The sequence below is a fragment of the Diabrotica virgifera genome, chromosome 3, assembly GCF_917563875.1.
Source record: "Diabrotica virgifera virgifera chromosome 3, PGI_DIABVI_V3a".
Taxonomy (NCBI): domain Eukaryota; kingdom Metazoa; phylum Arthropoda; class Insecta; order Coleoptera; family Chrysomelidae; genus Diabrotica; species Diabrotica virgifera.
The window spans coordinates 235,511,820-235,524,805 of record NC_065445.1 but is presented as its reverse complement, the minus strand read 5'-3'; positions in this window follow the sequence as shown (position 1 = coordinate 235,524,805).

Below are 12,986 nucleotides of genomic sequence, written 5' to 3'. Positions count from 1 at the left end.
AGTAGCCGCCACCGCGCGGTTTTCTGAAGAGTTTAGTTTTCTGAGAAAGTTAATTTCGAATATTACGTTCCGACATAGCTCTTAATCAATTTTTTAAAGTTCCTGAAAATGTAGTGTTAGAAATTTAGAAACGGTTCTCCTTTCGTGACTTCCTAGTCACAAGCCAAATGCCGCTGTTAGGCAAAGAGCCAGTTTATTTTAGTGTATACTACACTATCTAAGTTTTTTTTGTAAGCAGTTATGGATTAACTACCAGAGTCATGGATAAAGTCATGTGTAAGGTGCCAATATTAATAATAAATACTTCAAAAAGTTAAATAGACGTTATTTAAATATTTTAAAAAGTCAATATGAGCAGACTCATTTCGAATTTTATTTATTTTGAAACAATTATTTGGAAGTTTATTTAATTTTGCTGAAACTTTTCATAAATAATAAACATTTTTGTACTATTCTTTATCTAAATTCAGTGAAAAGTGCGTGCTTTGGACATCCACAATCCACAACGTGAAGATAAGGACAGGACTATATGACAAGGTATTGTTTGTAAACCTTTTTAATGTTTTTGTAAGCAGAATCTCTTTTATTGTCTACAAGATATCCATCATTTCATTCTTTTTATCTTTAAATTTTAATAAAATTTATTTCATTTTGCAATAATGTTTTTTGCTTGATAATATTATTATTTATCCCTTTCTCTTGTTCCTAAATGATATTCAACTGAGAACACTAAGGTAAGGTCATGATATATTTATGTTTATGTAGATATGTTTGTATTTTATTATGACTATATGTTGTTTTTAACTTGTTAGTTTAATTATTCTTTTTGAAGTTTTAAGTATGTTTCGTCTTTAATTTTCTTTTAATTATGGCGCCCCCCGAGCATTTGAGTTTATATTATATTTATTTAAAATCTATTAAGAATCCACACCCCCAGATCTCTGAAGACTTAAAGCTACCGAGGTACGCCGTAAGGTTACGTAGCACCAAGTATATTTTCATGTTTGTTTAATTTGTATAATTCATATTATTTTTTTTTTGCCTTTGTTATCCACGCTGGGGCTGTTATACAAAAATGGCTTCCACCGTCGAGGCCTTGGCATTTGACGTGTTAATGTTACAAAATAGCGTCCATCCATGACGCTAATGCTACAAAATAGAGCCCTTTCGTTGGACTGCTACACGACAACGAATATTTTACTGTGCAACATGAGAAGTACGAAAGTAAGTGGCGCTAATAATTATTCCATTAAACAACAATATAATTTGCAATTTACTTTCGTTCTTCTTATTTTACACAGTAAAATATTCGTTATCGAAGTAATCCAAAATAGGCCTATGTTAGTGGAATAGGGTATAATAGCATTGTAAAAATTAACAACACAATTAACACACTGGACAAAGGACAACCAGTACCTTATTTAAACTTTGGAGGAACAGTAATGGGTGTACCAAATTTAACAAAAATGTTCAAAAGTGATATCTGAAAAATGAAATCTCATTTGACTGCTATAGAATAGAGAATAGAAATATGCTTTATTGTCACTGAAAATTATACAATTTTATGGACAAAGCTTAACATAGTCACAAAAATGATATACATAACAATAACAAATACAATTTTATGAAATTAGATAAATCGTCAATAAAAAAAATATAAACAAGTTAAAAAAGTGAAGTAAAAACAAAACCAATATATTGCAAAATTACTATAAATTGCAAAATTGAACATACAACATATAATAAAACACAAACAAAGGAACTAATAAGTTTAAGCTGCTGTATGTGACACCCAAATATAGATAAATACATTTTAGTTACTTGTACATTACTGTGTTCTTAGTTAGTCATTAAGAAACTCTTCTACTGAATAATATGGTCTTTTAGATAAATGAGCTTTTATCATTTTACGGAACTTGAGAAAGGATGTTGCAGATTTAAGTTGTAAAGGGAGATGGTTGTATAGTTTTTTTGCGGAATATAGTAGGTATAGGTTTCTTCACTAACTGAGAAGACGGTATCGGTAAATAGACATTAAAAGTTGAATTTCTGGTGGAGTAGTCATGATGAGGCCTTGCTGGAAAGACATGCATGTGTTTACGAATTAAGCAAACAGTTTCTAAAATATACAGAGATAGAAGGGTTAAAATTTCGTGATCTTTAAAGTAACTTCTGCAATGGGTTGTTCTTCTGAGGCCAAACAGATATCTTATTGCTCTTTTTTGTAATTTGGAAATAACATCAAATTGGGCAGCTGTACTAGACCCCCAAAAAGGAAGACCATATCGAAGATGAGACTCGAACAAAAAAAATATGTTATTTTAGAAGATGCTAAATTGAGTTCCTTCGAAACAGATCTTATGGCATAGCAGGCTGAGGCGAGTTTCTTACTTAACAAATCGATATGAAGGGACCATTTAAGGTTGCTGTCTAAAAGAATACCAAGAAATTTTACAGAATCAACGGTAGAGATCTGGCTGCTATTCACAAGCAGGGGTTGAAGAGCACCTTTATATGATAATGATACCGTTTTATCCACGTTAAAGGAGAGTAGATTAGAGTCAGACCAGATTTTTATCGTAAGAAGATCAGAAATTATAGTTGCACGAAGAGTTGCAATAGTTGAGTTGCTCCAAGTGATACTGGTATCTTCAGCAAAAGAAAAATTTTTCCATCGATTTTTAAATTAGTGATGTCATTTATAAAGATAAGGAAAGGACCCAATACTGAACCTTTTGGTACTCCACATACAATGTTTTTGAGACTAGAGTCAGTATCATTTGCTCTAACCAGTTGTTTCCTATTATCTAAGTAAGATTTGAACCAATTCAAAGAAATACCCCGAATTCCATAGAAATTTAGTTTTTTAATCAAAATGTCGTGATTTACACAATCAAAAGCTTTGGCATAGTCACAGAAAACAGTGGCAGTATAAAGATTATTGTTTAGTGCTTGGTAAACCTCGTGAAGTACAGAAAACATGGCATCAGTTGTACATTTATTAGTTAAGAAGCCGAACTGATTTTGTGATAAAATATTGTTATCAAAGAGAAATGACATAAGTCGGGTTTTTATTAGCCTCTCAATAATTTTGGAGAGTACCGGTAGTAGGGCAATAGGTCTATAGTTGCAGGCATTAGATTTTTCGCCACCTTTATGAAGAGGAATAATAATGGCTGATTTTAGGCACTCTGGAAATTTACCATTTTCAAAAGAATCATTAACTAGTGACACGAGGAGTTCTAACACATTATCTGTGAGATTTGAGAAGATTTTTATGTATAGTCCATCAGTACTACAAGATGATTTGCTTTTGATACTATTGATCGTTTGAATCAATTCAGATTTATAGATTGGTCTTATAAAGAATGAATTCGAGACAATTTCTAAATTAGGGAGATAGGAAATGGGATCTTGTTGAGACTGAATAGTTGATGTTATATTTTTACTCACGTTAATGAAGTATTCGTTAAATTTTCAGGGTTTGGAAGGGCAAATGTTTGAGCTGCATGGGTTTTATTTCGAAGATCGTTTATTATGAACCAAGTTTCTTTTGTAACACTTTTGGAGTTTTCCAGACGATTTTGATAGTATGCTTTTTTAGCTTATTTGATGAGTTTTAGGTATGTGTCTCTGTAACTGGTGATATATTGAGTGATAGAGACGTTGGTAGTAAATTTCTTGATATAAAGTAGTGAACGCATATTTTTTGCTGATATGCGGATACCTTTGGTAGCCCAGGGTTTGCGATGTTTTGGCTTACTCGGAATTAAAGGAAATGCCTTATTGAAGATACAGACAAGCTTCTCTAAAAAATCACTGAAATTATAGTCCACGTCCGTAGAAGGAAAATGCCAGTCAGAAGTTAAACATAAATTTTGGAATTTATGAAAATTCCGAGCGGAAAAAATTGCTACTACAAGTACTTAGAGTCACTACTTAGTGAACTGCACATTCAATAACTATATGGTAGACTCAAAGTACAGACATAATAGTATATGGTAGACAGGAGAGGAAATATCTCTATCTATAAAAATATACCTAATACCTTCAATATACAGGGTTAGTGGAGAGGAACGCGCCAAACTTTAAGACTGTGTAATATACTTAGGTAATAATAACTAAAAATAACTCATATGTTGTTATTCGAATTTCATTTGTGTCCGAGATACTGGGCGTTAAAATTTTTCTTGCCAACTGCTGATTTATTTATTGCACTAAAACCAGTTGAGATATGTAAATGAAATTTGGTATGCTTTATGAAGTAGTTATAGTGCAATTTTTGACATACAATTAAGAACTTTATATTCATCATTGGCGCGCGTACGGGTAATGGTATGAAATTTTTGAAGTTATACTTCTTTACGGGCGTAATGACGGTGAAATTTTATATGGGAAAACCTAGCGACCGGGCGCATGCGCATTATAACTTTGTTCTGATTGGATGTTCAAATGACATGACAAAAATTGTCCAATATGGCAGCTGTGGACAGCTGTGGGACTGTGGTTTGGTTATAATGTATGCTTGTTGTGTTTTAAAATTTGTAGGAAGAGAAGCAACAAACAAAAAGTTAATTAATGGTTATACTGCCTTTTTAAATAGTTTTCATATTATATTTTTGGACTTATTTACATAGAAAAGATGATTGTTGCATGCCAATGTGAAAGCTCATCAAACTGACTAGTATGAGTGCCGCAGATCTCGCTTATTCAAAGCTAAAGAATCTTTCACTGGTAATTGTTTTATAAATAGTTGATCAAATTTTGTTATGATATTTGAACATAGCCACTTTGCACGACGCAAGTGATTGCGAAATTTATTAGTCGTTATATGGGCTCCGATACCTACCTTGAACCTACCAAAATACATAAGTAGTATGTAATACTTTTATTTACATAATTTGATTACTATCAAAATTTCTATCAATATTCACCTAATATATTTTTTCAATTCTAAATCATTTCAATTCAAAATCAAAATAATTTGATTTACATAAGTTAAAAATGTCAAAAGGTTAATCTGTTTAGTTAGACGATCTTCGCACATAATGACAAGCTGTCTCTGTGGCGAAGTTTTAATGCGAGTGCATCCAAATACAACGCAAATACCAGCCGCGTGGTAAGTTGGTTCGAATCCCAATAGAAACTTTTATTTTTTTTATACATTTTATGATTGTAAGTATATTTATTATATAATTTTATTTTCAGAAAATACGTATTTAGTTAAAAATTTTTCCGACAATTAATGTTCAGAAATCATTTGTGGCATTTTTAATGTGTTTGTGTGTGTTTTATTTTTTTATTATTTTAATTTTTGGCACTGTTTTAATAAAAATGTTTGAGAAGTAGTAAGTATAAATTAATTTAATATTTAAATAAAATATAAATAAAAAGTATATTAATTTCGTTTATAATCATATAATCATATAATAGAAGTATAACTTCTTACGTGCGTACAAAGTACACACACATTCTTTTTTTTAAAGAAAAGGATAGTACGCTACTGAGATATTTCAAACTAAAAATTATTTTTGAATTCCCCGTTCAATTTCTGACAATCTATTTTCCCGTTTTATCATACGACGCGACGGTTCGTTTTCATCCAAAAATTGGCTTAACGCTTACAAAGTATTCGACGAAGTTTCTATATTATGAACGTGTAGAAAGTTATTTCAACGAAAATTAAAAGGAAAATATTCCTCTTATTGGCTGTATACCATAATAAAAAACTTACTAATGAAGTAAAAACCTCATATATAAAAATCACACAAATGTTTTCGGACCAATCAGTCCATCATCAGGTGGTAGAAACTTTAGATCCAAAGTAGTTGGAACTAGCTACATATTTAGGTCAAAAGACCTTAATATTATAATAATTATGCCATTTCGGCTACAAAAATGTCGACAATAAGTCGATGTCACAAGAAATTAAAATGCAGCGGTATAACAGAGTGGTCTTCATCTTGGCTTCAAACTGACAGGATGTCATCTTGGCTTCAAACTGACAGGACCTGTCAGTTTGAAGCCAATATGAAGACCACTCTGTAATACCGCTGCATTTTAATTTCTTGTGACATCGACTTATTGTCGACATTTTTGTAGCCGAAATAGCATAATTATTATAATATTAAGGTCTTTTGACCTAAATATGTAGCTAGTTCCAACTACTTTGGATCTAAAGTTTCTACCACCTGATGATGGACTGATTGGTCCGAAAACGTTTGTGTGATTTTACCCATTCTGGATCATTTTAGAAAAAAATTTTAATAAATTATATACCATCTACCTACACGTGAGGTTTTTACTTCATTAGTAAGTTATTTCAAATACTTTTAAACGTTAAGATATTTTATTTTTTACATGAAAACGAAGCGTGGTCTGAAAAAACGGGAAGATAGATTGTTTGTCAAAAATTAAAAAATAATTTATAAAAGGGGAATTAAAAAAATAATTTTTATTTTGAAATATCTCAGTGGCGTACTATTTTTTTTTTAAATCATCAGTTTGCAAGAAAAAATTTAACACTCCGTATCTCGGAAACAAAATAAAAATCGAATAACATAATATGAGTTATTTTTAGTTATTATTATTATACACTCTTAAAGTTTGGTGCGTTCCTCCCCACTCACCCTGTATATATATATTTTCAGTTTACTCTAGTCTATATGCGAATTTTTATGGTCAACTTTTAATTCATATATTTGCAACAATTATTGAGCCATGGCCTTCTGCCCTTGTGTTAATCAAAATATATTCATTGATTAAAATGGTTTAGCGCTGCGGTTTACTTCAATAATTTATTATTTATTAAAACAGATTCACATATTTATTTGCTAGTTGTTTAATATTAATGTAATATTATTTTTATTTTATATAATAAGCGATTCCAGCAATGAATAGTTATTGAGTTTAACAACTACAGCCAATAACACAGAGAGTTGATTTAAAGATAAATTATGGAGAAACAAAAATTACGAGAAATCTCGTCCCCAATGAGCTAATAAAAGTCGAGAGAAATCTTCCATATAAGTTGTGGAAAGATATAATGTAGACTTGGGCTACGATATAAGATCTACGTGGCACAACCAAACATGTGAGCTGCTCAGGAGAGTAAGTTTTGGTGGGACTTCATTTGGAAAAATGGAAAACATTTGTGTAACAAATGTCCCAATCCATTGAAAAAGGAAAGATTCAGCCAGTACATTCTACCATTCCTTACATATTATAAAGAAGAAACCTTAATCAAAACTGAATAACCATTTTCAATTTCGTTGCAACAGGAAACTACAGCTGCATTATATTCTAGTTCAATCAGAGGGTGCAGCAAGCACCTCTACCGGTTTCGAAACTTATTAGTCTCTCATCAGGAGGCACATACAGGGTGAGTTATGAGGAACTGTACATACTCCTACCTCGTGTAGAGGCTCCTATGGGGAATAACAAATGACCATTAAAAAGTGTCTGCTCCCATTGTTTAATAATATACTGGGCGAGTTTCGCATTTTGACAGAAATTTGTATTCGTCATGATTTTTGAACGGTCAGATCGATGTGTCTCTTATTTTGGTCAATCGTTACACTATTACCACCTTATCAACTGATTTATTCAAACTAGAAAAAAATCAGGTCCGGCTTCAAAAAAATTTGTTCGTTTGGGTCTTAGAAAAAATTTCACCCTGCATACGCTTTTTGAAAACTATAATATGAATTTAACAAATTAGACAAATAGGCAATTAAAATAACATGTTTATTTTTTCCCCACACGATTACTTAATTTTTTATAAAAAAATCAAATTTGAGTATGAATTAAAAGTTTGGTAAAGTGAACCAAAGATTTAAAAAAAAAATAACTTTTATTACAAAAACTAATTTTTTTGAACAAATATTTAATTTACGTTACCACCCAATCAACTGATTTATAAAAACTACAAAAAGATCAGGCCCGGATTTAAAAAATTAGTTCGTTTTGGTCTTAAAAAAAATTTCACCCTGTATACGCTTTTTGAAAACTCTAATAAGAATTTTACAAATTAGTCAAATAGGCAATTAAAATGGCATATTTATTTTTTTTCCCACACGATTACTTAATTTTTTATAAAAAAATTAAATTTGACACTGAATAATTAAAAGTTTGGTAAAGTGAACCATAGATTTAAAAAAATTAACTTTTATTACAAAAATTAATTTTTTTTTGTACAAATATTTAACTTATGTTACCACCCAATCAACTGATTTATACAAACCAGAAAAAAATCAGGCCCGGATTTAAAAAAATAATTCGTTTTGGTCTTAGAAAAAATTTCACCCTGTATACTCTTTCTGAAAACTCTAATATGAATTTTACAAATTAGACAAATAGGCAATTAAAGTGGCATATTTAGTTTTTTCTCCACACGATTACTTAATTTTTTATTAAAAAATCAAATTTGTCAAAATCGGAATTTTAACCTAAAACTGAAAAAAAAAATTAAATCACGGTTTACCTCGCTAAAACTCTGCTCCATTTTAATATTTTTTTTTCTGAAATTTTACAGCACATATCTCTTACCATTTTGAATATGAAAATTGTTGTAGACTGTCCGTTTTCTTCTCATAAAAGTTATAAATTTTTAAAAATAAAAGGTGCAGATTCGTGAATTGCAAAGTTAAATCGCAAAAATTAAGTGAAAAAATGTAAGATTTATCTATTTGATCACGTCTATGTTAAACTATAGAGTCCAAAGAGAAGTGTTATGGGTTTTAGATCTAGACGTGGTATAGAAAAAAAAATGGTGAAGTTTTTAATTTTGAGAAAAACGTTGTTTAATTTTTTTTATTTTTATGGCAAAATTCCGATTTTGACAAATTTGATTTTTTAATAAAAAATTAAGTAATGGTGTGGGGAAGAAATAAGTACGCCATTTTAATTGCCTACTTGTCTAATTTGTAAAATTCATACTAGAGTTTTCAAAAAACGTATACAGGGTGAAATTTTTTCTAAGACCAAAACGAACTAATTTTTTAAATCCGGGCCTGATTTTTTTCTAGTTTGAACAAATCAGTTGATTGGGTGGTAACATAAATTAAATATTTGTTCAAAAAAAAGTTAATTTTTGTAATAAAAGTTAATTTTTTTAAATCTGGTTTCTAGAAAATATTGTTCACTTTACCAAACTTCTAATTATTCATAGTCAAAATTGATTTTTTTATAAAAAAATAAGTAATCGTGTGGGGAGAAAAATAAATATGCCATCTTAATTGTCTATTTGTCTAATTTGTAAAGTTCATATAAGAGTTTTCAAAAAGCGTATACAGGGTGAAATTTTTTTTAAGACCGAAACGAACAAATTTTTTAAATCCGGGCCTGAGTTTTTTCTAGTTTGTATAAATAAGTTGATTGGGTGGTAACGTAAGTTAAATATTTGTCCAAAAAAAATAATTTTTGTAATAAAAGTTATTTTTTTTAAATTTATGGTTCACTTTACCAAACTTGTAATTCATACTCAAATTTGATTTTTTTATAAAAATTAAGTAATCGTGTGGGGAAAAAAATAAATATGTCATTTTAATTGCCTATTTGTCTAATTTGTTAAATTCATATTGTAGTTTTCAAAAAGCGTATGCAGGGTGAAATTTTTTCTAAGACCCAAACGAACTAATTTTTTTGAAGCCGGACCTGATTTTTTTCTAGTTTGAATAAATCATTTGATTAGGTGGTAATAGTGTAAAGATTGACAAAAATAAGAGACACATCGATCTGACCGTTCAAAAATTATGACGAATAAAAATTTCTGTCAAAATGCGAAACTCTCCCTGGATATTATTAAACAATGGAAGCAGACACTTTTTAATGGTCATTTCTTATTCCCCATAGGGGCCTCTATACGAGGTAGGAGTATGTACAGTTCCTCAGGACTCACCCTGTATACTGCTCTCTCTGACCCAACCAGGACAAACCCTGGAGTGCAGTTACGGATTGCAACAAGCGAAATGGCAGGGATGCCCTAGCGGCAACTGCTAGCAAAAGGCTACATTTTCAATCTAATAGCACATAAAATAATACTAAAAATATTACTCTACATCCCAGCAGACTGGAAAAAACTCAAAAGTAACATAATTAACGCAGCAACAGAATCATTTGGAGAGAGGAAAGTAACGAATACCAATATATCAAAAAAGAAAACACCATGGTTTCGAGAAGTAGTGAAGATAAAATGTGAAGAAAAGAAGAAAGCCTTTTGCAATACAGAACACAACAAACACAACAGGCATACAACCACTATAAAAGAATTAGAAACGAAACAAACACTTTTGTCAGACAAATAAAAAGAGAAAACTGGGAGAGTTTCTCAAAACAGATGGAACACGACTTTTACGGAACACAAAAGGAAATATGGAGAATTATCAGAGGACAAAGAAAATAGATGAACGAACTAATTAAAACGAAACACATTCAGAAGGAAACTTGGGCAGACTATTTTCCACCAACACCTGAGGTGACAACAAACGAAGAAATAAATATTGAAGAAGCAGAGGTAACGGAAGCACTAAGAAAATTAAAAAATAGAAAATCACCAGTAGAGGACAGAATATCGAATGAACTCCTAAAGTATGGAGGACAAGACCTAACCAAACAACTATTAAAACTAATCCAAAAATAATAGAACAAAACAGAATACCACAAGAATGGAGATCAAGCATCCTAATACCTCTCTTCAAAAAGAGAGAAAAATGGAACCCGGAGAATTACAGAGGAATTAATTTATTAAACACAACACTAAAATTAACGACCAAAGTAATAACAAACAAACTGAATAAAATTATAACATTAACAGAAGAACAACAAGGTTTTAGGTCGGGAAGATCATGCACCGACGCTATATTTATAATGAGGCAGATTCAAGAAAAATCGTTAGAATACAACAAACCGGCATACTTATGTTTCGTGGACCTTAAGAAGCCATTTGACATGGTCAGATTAAGTGAGAATAACACGTTTACGGCTGGGACACAGCAACCTAACACATAAACACCTCTTTACGCGAACTGTGCCGCCTATGTGTGAAAACTGTGAAACAACACTCTCCATGAAACACATATTAACTGAGTGCAAAACATATGAAACAACAAGAAAGAAGTATACCATCCCAAAGAATATAAAGGAAGCCTTAGGAGTAAACATGAAAGTTAAAAACACAATAAGTTATCTTAAAGACTCTGAACTGTATCACCTATTGTAATTTTTACCAGCTTTACTTTTGTTATATTTTTTATATCGTTATTAACCCCTGTGGTTACAGCGTAAATATGGTATTTTCTTTGATTTGTATAGTCTTATAAATTGTACAGATTATATTCGTAGATATATGTATTATATACATGAAGAGGAGTATCCATACTTACTCACATGTGGTCTCGAGGTAAACCAATTACAAAAACTCGAAGATGTAGTACAAGGTTATTTATTATTGTTAAAAAACATATAAAAGGACGCGTTTCGGCTTTACACAAGCCATCATCAGCTTAAATACAAGACTGAAAACAACGGACTGACCTACAATGTAAAAATATCCAACGTTACACATGAGAATAAAGTAAATGGTGACAACGCCCACCTCAGTTAAGGAACTTACCAGAAAAACAGGAAGGAGGAAGAATCAGCTAGTTTACATTACATAGTACAGAGATTTACACATTTCTTCATTAATAATTAGCTAGTAATAGCATTTTGTTATTATTGTATTGTAAAATCCTCAAGAACTTCCGCATGTAGAGGAACCATCACGTGAGCCGGTCAGGTGTAAAGATCTTCCGGTGAAAAGTCAAACTGCTGTCAATGATGACATAGAGTACTCAACAATGAAGTGTCATTAATGGTGGTAAACTTTGTAACTAGGAGACTGTTCGAACTAAGGAAAGAAAAAGAAGAAGATAAACGTCAGAATTAATTTAAGTGGATTGAGCAGAGTGGAAAGGAAACTGAGACTGTATGAAAGTGTGACAAAGATGGAAACGACCAGAGAATGTCTGTAAAAATGTTGAATAGCAATAACTTTTATGTAAGTAACTACTGAGGCGGACGAGACCAAGTAAGGTTGGATAGAAGTAGGCCAGTCATTAAAAAGATTCAATCAGGACAAAAAACATATTACGGTAGTACCAAATAAATTACAATAAGATAATACTCCGAATTAGGCATCACAGTCAGGAAGAAAAATAAATAAATAATATATATTACAATATCTGTTTAGGTAAAATGGTTTAAAAAACCGAAATAACACCCTGTACTCTCAAAAGTGTTAAACTAAAAGAGTACATAGATTAAATATATAAGGTTATTTAGTAAGAGTATGGGTGTTTACAGGATGCTTCCTCCTATATAACTTTTTTCATAAAATCTCTTACACTATACCTATTCATAATACACACATCTAGATATACCCTATCATTTATCCCAATATTCACCTCTTCCTTCCAGCCAGTTAAACCCTTCCTTTTATTTCAATATAGTTTAAAGATTGTTGTATAGTTGTCTGATAGTTGGGGTTTTGTTTTTGTTGCGACCTGATTTAGTGTCTTAAGGATTCTTTTGCTATTTAAATCCCACTTTTTAACTTACCTTCTTTCCATATCAATTTTGTTAAATAATCAATCAATTTCAATATAAAAATTTTATTTCACATATTTTTCTCATGGTGTCACTACCAAGTAACATGTTCAAAGACACTCATGGTCTTTTTTGTACAATATTACATTTTTTCACCTAATTATTGTAGTCCATCACTTATGCATCTTCTTGTGATAGAATTGTTTTAACACCCATACTCTTACTAAATAACCTTATACATTTAATCTATGTACTCTTTTAGTTTAACACTTTTGAGGGTACAGGGTGTTATTTCGGTTTTTTAAACCATTTTACCTAAACAGATATTGTAATATATATTATTTATTTATTTTTCTTCCTGACTGTGATACCTAATTCGGAGTATTATCTTATTGTAATTT